This window comes from Miniopterus natalensis, chromosome 7 (genome assembly GCF_054644295.1).
Source record: "Miniopterus natalensis isolate mMinNat1 chromosome 7, mMinNat1.hap1, whole genome shotgun sequence".
NCBI classification, from domain to species: Eukaryota; Metazoa; Chordata; class Mammalia; order Chiroptera; family Miniopteridae; genus Miniopterus; species Miniopterus natalensis.
In genome coordinates, this window is record NC_142087.1 from 40,266,086 (window position 1) to 40,278,599 (window position 12,514).

At 40.2% G+C, this 12,514-nt stretch overlaps 1 protein-coding gene across 1 annotated transcript in view; it reads left to right on the top strand.

The window, feature by feature from the left end:
* Positions 1-12,514, top strand: part of DLGAP1 (DLG associated protein 1) — a 587,128-nt gene that overhangs the window by 160,370 nt on the left and 414,244 nt on the right. The window lies entirely within an intron of this gene.

Here is a 12,514-nt window from a genome sequence, read left to right on the forward strand (position 1 = left end):
AAGGTACATCCATTTTAAGAGAAGCTGCACTGCCAATGATGTGACTTTTTTGTTTGTTTTAATATTTAAATTTACTGGGGTGACATTGGTACAGCCATTATGGAAAACAGTTTGGAGGCTCCTCAAAAAATTAAAAATAGAGTTACCATATGAATTAGCAACCCCTCTTCAGGGTATCTACCTGGAAAATTTGAAAACATTTATTTGCAAAGATATATGCACTCCTGTGTTTACTGCAGCATGACAAATGATGTTTTTCCCTATGCTCTGGGAACTGCCTTAATGCTTGTTTTAAAAACACACCAAACCATTACTTGAGTGTTTAATATCTGCCAATATCCTTGGCACAGAGAGAATGCTCTAAATTAATGCTGATCCTCCTCACTTTTGGCCAGTAAATGAGCCACTCTGTTTTAATGAAAGGGAGAAAATATCCCTTTTACTTGCCACATAGAACCAGAAATCCTCAATGAAGTCTCAGAATGGTTGTGCTTCCAAGAGTATTTACTTTAGGGGTTTATTTGGTAAATCAGTTCAATAAAAACATAGCAGTGTGGCTGGCTGAAACCTGAATCATGTGAATGTGCTCTTCAAGGAGACTATTTTGCCTCTTTGGTGTCTGTTAATATGGTTGACCCTTACTCTTGAAAGTCCTGGTCATTGTGTGAGCCTGTCTTTTGAGTATCGACAGAGGTTTTTGGCAGCAACTAAATGCTACATAAAATAGCATTTTGTCATGCATAGCATTTAAGATATTTCTTTGTCATATCTCTCAGTTGATGTACATCTAGATAACTTCACTGTGCTTGTACATTGAAGTATTTTGTTGTTGTTAATCCTCGCCTGAAGATATTTTTCCATTGATTTTTAGGGAGAGAGGGAGGGAGGGGAAGAGAAATAGAGAGAGAAACATCAATGTGAGAGAGACACATAGATTGGTTGCCTTTCGCACGTGCCATGCCCTGACCAGGGTTGGGGATCGAACCTGCACCCCAGGTATGTGCCCTTGACCAGGAATCGAACCCCAGGCCCTTAGGTGTGTGGGCTGATACTCTAACCACTGAGTCACATTAGCCAGGGCTGAAGTATTTTTTTAAATAATCAAGGGTGCCATTTACATATATATTATGAAGACACTTTATGCATATGGCAGAATTTCAAAGTATTTTAGAAGAGTTGATCACATTTTTCACTATTAGGTCTACAGGATTTTAATAGCACAGAAGTACTTTGCATCTTTTAAAAAGGGAGGCTGGGTGCAAAATATAATGAAATAAAGTGAAGAATAAAAAAAGAATATGTTTGATATTACAGTATAATAAACCTCACCTTCCCTGATAAATTTGCCTGAACTATTCATTTATCTCTTTCCTTAACTATTTATAGTCCTAAAGAGTCATTTTTATTTGTGTATTTTCTTATTAGAGGAAAAACACACTGTATCAAGAATTGCATTGTAATCCTAGTAATTAAGGTAAAACTTCTGGTTTTTTATATGTTTTGTTCTGTTAGGGTCCTTTCCCTAAATGAACCAGATAATTAATCATGTTCTTCAAAGTGGAAAATTGGCCTGATTAGACCAAGGTCAAAATGCAATTCACTGCTAGAGTTAATTAATTCCAGTCCCCTGGCTACATTAATAACTAATCTAGCCATCTTAAGTGGTCAACATTTACGAGCGTGTGGCTTGCAATTTTATTAGAAGGGGTAGACTAATTTAATATTGGCTTTTCTCATTGCAAGCTATAAAGCTAGGCTAAGATTATCACAGGTTGACTTGGGTTTAGAAATGTATGTGTGCACCTCTACCTTCATCCCACCCCTAAATCAGTGGGTTCCTTGTTGGCAGGGACACTGCTTGATATACTGTTATATCCTCTGTGCACATAGCACAGTGTCTGGGCAAAAATAGACCTTCAGTGCATTCTTGTGTAAGTAAAATCAGAGTCACACATGGGACTTTACACTGAAGGCTTTCCTAAATGCAAATGTAAAATAAAATAAAGGAAACCCTGGCTCCTCAATAGGGCTTTGCTCCGATTTATCAGTAATCCAGTGCTTCATTTCCCACCTCCATCTGCTTCCTTGTCACTTCATCGATTTATCTCACATTCTTTTGAGTCTCAGATATTTCTCTTTCTGTTGGTTCTTTAAACATTTCTGTCTTCAAACAATAATCAAAGCCCTCTTTGGACTCCTCTCCATCCTTTCGCTTTTTCATAGCCTTTATGCTGGGCTTCTTGGAGGCATTGTCATCACATGATGTCCCCTTCTTCTCATCTTCTATGTCAACTCCCCCTCATTCTGGGGCTCTCTGGCCTCCATGGAAACTCCTTTGACCAAGGTTCCAGAAGACTGTTGGGTGCCAAGTCAAGAGGTTTTCCTACCTAGATTCCCATGCAGCTGATGCCCTCCACCATGTTCTCTGTCTTTACCTTTGGTTTTCAGAACGCTGACACCACTCATTAGTCTAATTTTCCTCCTGCTAAACTGTCTAATTTCCGATCTCCTTGTCACAGTTTTCACTCCCTAAGTCTTGGGAGACCGAGGCTTATTCTTGCCTGTGTCTTGTTATTCTCAGAAAACATTCCCTGGGATGGGGGGATATCCCCCATGGTTTTCTGTAGCTGTTAGACACTGTTGAGGACTATATGTATATAGCTCCCACTTAAAATCTTCAAGGGGAGCCATTTCTGTTGGAATTTCCTATTGACATTTCCAGTATAAAATGCCCTAAATGTATCTCATCATTTCCCCCTGATTAAACCTACTATTCCCATGTTTCACATCTCTGTGAGTGGTCCCATCATCTCTTCAGAGGCGCAAATTAAAGTCGGGAATAACCTCCCTCTCATTAACCCTCCAAGTGGTAGTGGATTTTACACTCTCAATATCTTCTGGATGAATCTACTTCTCTCTGTTCTTCCCACTGACTCTGTGTTAGTTCAAGGGCATGCCTGTCATCATTTCTTGCCTGAATTACTGCAGTGTCCTTCCAGCTGGTTCCCTCCAATAATTTTCCATGCCAATCTAAATGCAAAGCTGTTTGTATCACCTCCCCCCTCCAAGCCCTTCAGTAGTTCTCTGTGGCCCTCAGTGTGAAGATGTAATCCCTCAGGATTGACATTGGTATTTTGGCCCCTATTTACTCTGGAATCTGCTTCATTGCAGGGCAGAGATTGTGTCTCATTAATTTTTATATCCTCAAAAATCTAATTTAATGGCTTCTATTTAATGCCCAAAATATATTGCTCAATACATAAGCAAACAGGTGAAAATATAAATAAATATTTTTATTATGCTTTACTACATGGGAGAGAAAGTACATTATATGATAATGTAAATATCATTGAGTTGTCATGTTATTATCCTTAGATATCTTGTAACTTGGTTTCCCTCACTTATGTTAAATATGATGTGTTATTTTAATAATGTTGAGTAATAGGGGGATATTATTCTGAAAAACTTTTTGAATGGTTAGAAATTAATTAAGTTACATTAAGTATCATTTCAGTGATGGGGTATTTTTTATACTTATTAAAATTAACAATCCATAAAAAATTAATACTCCATATGTTACAAGACTCCCTATTAACCAAAATATTTGTATTGTTAATGATATTATTAAAAGCATATGACATACCCATTAGGCTATTTAATTTTCATAAAGGTCCTATGAGGCAGTATAATTACTATTCCTACTTTAAAGAATTAAATCATTCTATTCCACTCTCTTACATTCCAGATTAATAGCAGAATAGGTCAGTTTGGGAGTTACTGACAGATGCTGTATTTTAAGGACTAAGTGGCTCTGCCAACATCCTGTGGTTTAGCAGGCTCATCTCAAAGTCATCCTGTTTGATGACATTTGCAGTATAGTGTCCCTTGTCCTTCCTGTCGGTACTGTCATTAGGCATGAGCTGCCTGCCTTTCTGTCACAGAGTTAAGTGATGTCCAATTGGACCTGTGTAGATTCTAATACCACAGAGGAAATGTATTCTTATTGGGAATATCTGCTTCCTCTTGGGAATAGCTAAAAGAAACTATATACAAAGTGTGATAAATTAGTACATTTTCAAAAATGCCAATAAAACATATATTTTTAAAGAGACTTTTATAGTACTGCTGAAAGCATCAAAACATGCTTGTGTTCTCTCCTTTACTGGGTGGATGAGCTATGAAAGAATTATCAAAACAGAAGAAAGGGTAGAAAATTAGAATATAATTCAGAAAAGCGTCATTAGAACAATGACTTATGTTTATATCTCAAAAGCAGTGTCCTGTGACTCACCTGTCAATTTACATGGAGATATATTATTTTGCCCTTGTGTCGAGATATTTACGGAAGATCTTGACCATTGTTTCTCTGTGCAAGCATCTGGAGTGATTGCCGATATTTCTGGGTAAAATGAAGGGAATAGTGATTTATCCCCAAGCCTTTCAAGTAGCCGCTGTGCTACACTGATTGTCTCATGCTTCAGCCATTGTTTCCTATTCCCAGTCCAGCACCGATGAGGCATTAGTGATAACTCTTGAGTCCAATGTTTCAGTCAGTAGTGTCCCACCTCAACAGAAAGGCACCCAAGTCACTCCGTGAGCTGACTTCCACATCGGCACCCTCGTCTTCCTTCACCTCTGCTTTGGACCTGATGCTCTAATTCTGCCCCTCATTCCTTCCCCCGCGAATACTTACCCAACACCTTTCCGTTAGCAGGTCCTTGCTAGGGAAGTGAATTCAATGGTGAACTTAATGAAGTGGTGCTTCATGGAGTCAGCGCGCCCTGGAGGACACAGACAGGTAATGAATTGACTCCTAAAATGTATGATGAGCCATAGACGACCGTGAGAACTCGTGGGCGGAGTAACTCGGTCTGCGCGCTTTCGGAACAGTTTTCCAAGGAAGTGAATTTTAAGCCCACACAGAACTTCTCAAGAGAATTTAATTAAGCTAAAGGAGGGCACGCTCGAGTCCGATGAAAAACCACCTGTGAAGACCCGGAGAGGAGTTCTGGTGGATACAACTGGAGTCAGATTGCTATAAATGGAGGAGCAGGCAGGCCGCCAGGAGGTGCAGGTGCGAGTGTGCTGTGTCCTTGCCCTAGAAACCTTTCCTCTCTGCTCTTTCCCCCGAAGGATGGGTAAGTGCTGTCCTAGCACCGTGTCAGCCTCAGAAACGCCCTGTCTTCCCCCGCCACTGGACTGGGAGCCCTGTGAGGGCAAAGACGACCTTGTCCTTTGCGTCTCCAACCTCCAACCCGTGCAGTGCAGGCGGGAGGCGGCGCAGTCGCCTCGCGGGGAGCTGAACTCACGTGCCTCTCCCCACGCCCTCTCCCAGCACCCCCTGTGCAAACCACCTCCTCACGTTGGACACAGCAGCATCTTCTTTTGGTTACCTTGACCCTGAACCTGCCCTCCTACATACACTCCACTCTTCACTTTGTACCCGAAACAAGTTTTGTAAAAACAACCAAGGTGGATGTGTCATTTCTTGTGTAAACACTTCAGAGGTTAGGGGACAGAAAGTTCCCATGTGGCTTTTCTTCCTTCAGGATTCCCTTTCTGTGTCTAGGCATATATTTCATGTTGTCATGTTTTCCACAATAAGTAAAAGAACACCTTCCCTTAAACTTCCCTAAACAGTGAGAACATGATTGTTCACAAATAAAAATGCAGAGGTAGAAAGGGCTCTAGGCCTGGCACGGCAGGGCTCTGGCTTCTCTGTTTGGTCATGATCTTGGCTCAGCCCTTCTCAAGGTGATGCTTAATTTTTAGTCTGGTAGCAAAATGGCTACAGCAATAGCTCCAAGTGCCAAATTTTAACTTGATAATATCCAGGGGAAAAAAGAGAGACTTCCGTTCCTCTTGTGACTTTCTTAATAACAAGGTAATTTTCCCCAAGGAAACCGCATAAACTTATTCCCATGCTCACTGTCTGAAAAGGAGAACAGTAGAAGATTTACCGTGGTTGGCGTGGCTTAGTCAGGATGTACTTGCTGGCCTGGGCTGCAGTCGTGTCCTCCTGAGCCACGGCGGTGAGGACAAATATCTGAATCGGATTAGGGCTCTGTTGGCTACCGGGTGGGGACAGTTGTTGCTGGGTAAGCAGCCAATCATGAGAACTGCCTTCAGTGCTTTCCGGATCCTCCCACACCACTCCTCCCAGGAGTAAACCTATCTCAGTAACCCAGATATCCCAATTCTGTCTGGAAGATTCCTCTCTACTTCCTGCCCTCCCCTCCTTCACTTGGCTAACTTCAGGCTCCTTTTGTCTCTGGTGTCTACTTAGGAGTCACTTCCTGCAGAACCTTCCTTGGTCCTCTAAGGGATAACATAAAGACCTTAACTTATCCTATCCTAGCACATATCAAAATAGACGGCAGTTTCCTGTTCTCCTGCCTCTTCTATGTTTTATCTTCCGAGGCGACAGGGACTATATTTTTCTTATAGATCATTTTCTTGACTCCAGCTAACAGATACTGGCACCAATCTGTACCCAAGACAATTTTGTATGGTGAATTAACCTTTATAAATTTCAAACCAATACTTATTACACAATGCTGTATTCGGCTTTATAATTCATTTTTGTTCGCCCAAAAAAGGATTTAAGTTTGATATAATGTAACCTTCATAAATATATTTAAATATGAAGCATGCAATCTTTTTCAGTGTTACTAAATTAAGACATAGGAGTATGGGCCTAATGTTTGATGGCTACATCAGTTTAAATTACTCAAGTTGAAGACTTATCAAAAAGAAGAGTAGTTTGAAACATTAATCCAGGAAGGTGTGCTTATCAGATAGTGTTCAGGATTAAAATGGAAGTCTCGGACTTACACACACATAACTGGCGACTGTTCTTTAAATGCAAAATAGGGTTTCCTTTGTGACCATCTTATCCTCTGGGAAAAATTTTACTTTGCCTATTTTGGCCTCTTTATATGTCTCCAGTTCTTTCTTCCTGGCAGCTCCCAGTTTGCCCTGAAGTGATTCACCACTGCTGTAACCCTGACCTCACCCCTTGGGGACCACAACCAAAGGAGCCTCAGGTCTCCTGACTTCTGCTACTGGTGGGTGTGGGTGCACCACTGTGGTACTCAGCTGGCCCTGCACTCGGCACCAGTCCACTGACTGACATCACTCCACCGCTTCCCTCTGACTGAGTTAGCAGCTTTTCTTATTTCCCCTTGTAGCTGCTGTTTTGGCTTCCACCTGAGTGCACCTGGATAGTTGGCTGATTCTCACAGCTTTCATTTCTCTCCCTCTCCCTCTCCCTCTCCCTCTCCCTCTCCCTCTCCCTCTCCCTCTCCCTCTCCCTCTCCCTCTCCCTCTCCCTCTCCCTCTCCCTCTCCCTCTCCCTCTCCCTCTCCCTCTCCCTCTCCCTCCCCCTCCCCCTCCCCCTCCCCCTCCCCCTCCCCCTCCCCCTCCCCCTCTCCCTCCTCTCCCTCTCCCCTCTTTTTTCCTTTCTTCTCTGTTTACCCCCATTGATCTTGGTAAGTGAGGGGAGCATCTTGGTTATTTTGGGTCTAAGATGAAATTTTTGCCTGGCCGGGCATGGCTCAGCTGTTGAGCATCGTTTTTCGACCTAGGGTTCGAGGTTCGATTCCCAGTCAGGGCACATGCCCGGGCTGCGGGCTCGATCCCCAGTGACTCTCTTGTCATTGATGTTTCTGTCTGTCTCTTTCTCTCTCTCCTTTCCTCTCTCTGAAATCAATAAAGATATATATATATATTTTTAAAACAGAATTTTTAAATTTTTATTGAATTTTTGGGGGAGACATTAGTGAAATTATATAGGTTTCAGGTGTACAGTTCTATAATACATCATCTGTATATGGTACTGTGTGTTCACCATCAAAGTCAAGTCAGTTGTTTGGGTATCATCTCGTGCACCGAATTGAAATGGAACTACCTTATGGCCCAGCGATTCCACTTCTGGGAATATATCCGAAGAAACCTGGAGCACTGATTCAAAAGAATATATGGACCCCTAAGTTCACTGCAGTATTATTTACAATAGCCAAGATTTGGAAGCAGCCCAAGTGCCCATCAGTAGATGAGTGGGTAAAAAAGCTGTGGTACATTTATACAATGGAATACTATTTGGCTGTAAAAAAGAAGGATCTCTTACCTTTTGCGACAGCATGAATGGGCCTGGAGAGCATTATGCTAAGTGAAGTAAGCTAACCATATCATTTCACTTACATGTGGAATGTAAAAAATAAACAAAATAGAAACAGACTCATAGATACAGAAAACAGGCTAACAGCTGTTAGAAGGGGGTGGTGAAGAGCTGGGTGAAAAAGGTGAAGGGTTTAGACAAAAAACAACAACCTCATAGACGCAGACGAAGGTGTGGTGATTAGCAGAAGGAAAGGGGATGGAAGGGGGTAGAAGAAGGTAAAGGGGGATAAGTGGTGATGGAAGGAGACTTAACTTTGGGTGGTGAACAAACAATACAATATGGAGATGATGTACTATAGAATTGTACACCTGAAACCTATATAATTTTACTTACCAATGTCACCCCAAAAAAGCTTAGAATTCTTGTTTCTGACAATTGTGAAAGAAAGTTCTTTGTAAAGGAAAAAATGACAAGAAATTACTTTTGAAATCTATTGACCCAAACCTCCTGTTTAAACCCCCGGCTTCTACAACACAGAAGGTCAAAAAATAAACTAATCTCCATGCTCCAGCCACTATAATGTCCTGTAGTGTCTTCCAGTTAAGGCATCACCATCGTCCAGTCATCCAAACTAGAAACATAGCATGGTCCTCCATGACTCCACAGTTACGGTTTTAATTCAGCCACTACACAGGTTCTTTCTTATTGGCCCTCTGCCTCCAGTCCCGCCACCTCTAAGCTAATGCTTTACACCATATCAGTTACTTTTTAAAATCAAGCAGTTACAATCAGATCAATCTCTGCTTTATAATTAGCAAATGGATGAGGCTTCTCCTTATTTAAGGCAGTGCTGCCTAATAGAACCTTCAGTGACAAGGAAACATTCTGTATCCGTGTGGTGTACCACTAGTCACATGTGGCTATTAATCATTTGAAATGCAGCTAGTGCAACTGAGAAATTGAATTTTTGCTTGAATTTATTTTTCATGTAAATTTAATAGCCACATGTGGCTAGCAGCTATCATGTTGGACATTGAAAGTCTGGAGGATCATATCCACAGTGTTTGGCATGGTATGTAAGGTCCTTCACAGGCCAACCACAGCTTTCCCTCTCCCCTCTCCTCAGTCGTTCACTCTGTCCCTGTCCTGAAGACTCAGATCATCTCCAAAAGGACCTCATGACCCGGCTTGTTCTGTGCATGGGTTGGTGGTGTATGTTTTTGTCTGATACATTCTTTTTTTACATACGTCTTTATTGACCTTAGAGAGAGAAAGGAAGAGGGAGAGAAAGAGAGAGAGACATCAATGATGAGAGAGTTGTTATTGATCGGCTGCCTCCTGCACGCCCCCTGCTGGGCATCGAGCCGCATGTGCCCTGACTGGGAATCGAACCGAGATCTCCTGGATCACAGGTCAATGCTCAGCCGCTGAGCCATGGGCTTCTGATACATTCTTTCTCTTCTTAACTTCCTGTGAACACCTGTAAATCTTGTACGTTTATGCTCAAATGTGACTTCTGAAAAACCTCCTTTTCCCTCCTCAGGCATCAGTCAGCTTCCTTTTCAGGGCTCCCTTTACAACTTGTATATTCTCTAACAAAACATTTAACATGCTGACTGACTATTAGTTTCCTTATCTATTATCCTAAATCTCACTTTTCCCCTTGAACAGTCAGTTAGAAAGCAAGTTTCAAAATTATTACCTATGATAGATAACTAATATGTTGGGCATAAAAGGAGTCGAGCTAAGCTTCAAATGAATTATGAGAGAACAGTGAAAATAAAGTGCTAAGAGGATCACCACAGTTACCACCACTGCATGACTTTAATGCATCTTTTGAGGGAATTTAATGGAAGGAGTTTGACCTGCATTGAACATCTAACATTTTTCTTTGCAATTCTAAACTGTATTATTTTACCTCTTAACTTTGTCTGTATTTCAAATGTTCTTCGGTCTGATGTCAAATCTCTAAAAACTATTTAAGTGATAGATTTTCGCACACCATATATATTTCAAGGTTAAGCAAAAGTAAAACACATTTTACTGGATTTTCCATTGTGAAATTGATGGGGAGGAAGAAGGATATTTTTAAAGTGATGCACTGCAGTAGAAAAAATAAATCTGTCAGTTAAAACTGGTACATAGAGCCAGCCTAATAAATGTTTTACAATCATTGTAAAAAATCAAAGTGAATTAGCGATATTTTTGAAATTTCCCAGGAAAATGATTTCCTGTGCATTGCATTATCTTGGCAACATTCCCACTTTTTGAGCTCACTGAAGGGTAAAGAGAATAGCATCTTTTTTGTCCTGATTTTATGGAAAGCAAAGCAATCTACTATGTTTTTGAGGATGCTATTATTGCCATTTTAAAAAATGATTATTTAAAAGAGCCTGATCCTTAGTACCTATTCAAACTATTCTAGTTTCATTGATACTATTATGTACAGACAGTTGAAACAATTATGGCTATTAGGCAGATTTGAATATTACAGAAAATAAAAACATAATGACTGGGTTTCTTTACTTCCTGTTTTTACAGAGTGTTATAGTCGACCAGATTTAACATTATGGACCATGAGTTATTTGACAGTCAAATCTAGAAATGGTGATAATCCTAAAGCTCTTGTTTTGGTGGAAATGGAATCAGGAAAGAATTTTGAGAAAGAGCTTAAGCTTTAACCCAGCTACCGCCTCTTTTGATGACCTTCTGTCCCCCTCAGGCTGAGTGGGAAAACTCCTTTCATGCTCCAAAGCACCCTGTGTAGACATACATTTATTGTTGAACTTACTGGGTTATATTGTAATTAGATGTACAAATTTCTGCATCCCCACTAGCCTGAATTTCTTGAAGCAAAGTACCATGTCCTATTAGTTATCACCATATCCCCTGGAGCTCAGCACATTGCCTTCAAATGAGGGAGGCACTCGGTAAATGTGTCCAGGTGGGAGAAGAGGCGGAAGAGAGGAGCTCCGGAGGGGGTTATTTCCCAGGCAAAATGAATGGCGAGCATATTCTCATTAAATTTTATGAGATCTGAAACCCTAAAGCTCCTCCAATTTAGGAGATCTAAAAGCTTTAAAGAGTGTCAAAATAGACAAAATAAAAACTCATGGCAAACGAGCATATATTTTCAAAGATTAATTGATAACTACTTCTATAAGAAAGAGCTGAAAAATAGAACTAGATTCTACCCATTCTTAAAGTAATTCCTCACCAAAAAATGTGGGGCCCTTTAAAAATATTTAATGGCTATTTCAAGGATGCATTCTTGCAACTAGTGAGTATTTTATACATTTATTCTTTAAAATAACACTTTTTCATAAGACTTTCATATTTTAATAGAGTGATGTCAAGACCAATTCAGAGAGAAAAATTTGCCTGTGTCCATTTATAGTTCCTAGATTTCAACATGGTTTAAATTATTGTTTTCCTATCCAATCATATTTTTTAGCATATATTGTTTATGTTGGAATAATAGTTGCCATGTGAAGTGGAGTGAGCAGATGTTGCTCATCACTGTTTGTGTTGCTGTTTTACTGATACATGAATGCCACAATCAAGGACCTCCTCAGCTAGAGGGCCAGAATAGAATTCAGTTATGTTCTCATTTGTTCAGTAATCCGACCCAGCATGACAGGCATGCCCACGTTGTCTTGATCCACTCTGACCAAGCTAGTTATTATGTTATTAGAGAACTGTGATCTGATTTGATGAATTTACATTTTGGGTTTTGGAACAGATACTCACAAAATCACCATTGTTTAATTGCTAATTTTAGAGATTAAAAGACAATTTTTGAAAAAGCTTTGCCTAATTTTGTGCCTTGGTAACTTTCTTAAGAAAACTAACTTTTCAACTGTCATATGTAACCCTAGAGCATTCAGCGACCTTGGACACTGTCCCGCAGACAAGTGGCTATTCACCTTGCATGCACGGTGTTCTGCTCTCTTTTTATCAGTCCCCCCCTCCCCTTCCCCTGCACTGCTTCAAGTTTGTTTTTGGTCGTACATCTCAAAGCCCAGCCATATTAAAATCTGACTTCATTTTGCAAGTTCTGTTCTGAAACATCATAGCTTGTTTGGTTCACCAAGCAAAGGAATGGAATAAAATTCTTAGGTTAAGTGGTAAAATCTTACTGCAAAACCACTCCTATCTTTGCTTTTTCAAACAAAGTAAATATCTAAACTGCCATGAGTTGTGTTGTTAAGCATTCTTAAAGCCATATCAATTGAAAAATTACAAGAATGAATAATATTTATTAACATTACTGTGATATTGCATTTTCAACTCTCATTATTATCAAGTGCAAAATTTGTATATTTTTCTTTTAATATTTTAGAAATATTCTCTAAATAATTTTGGCTTGCCATAAAATGTTGATGTCAGTGT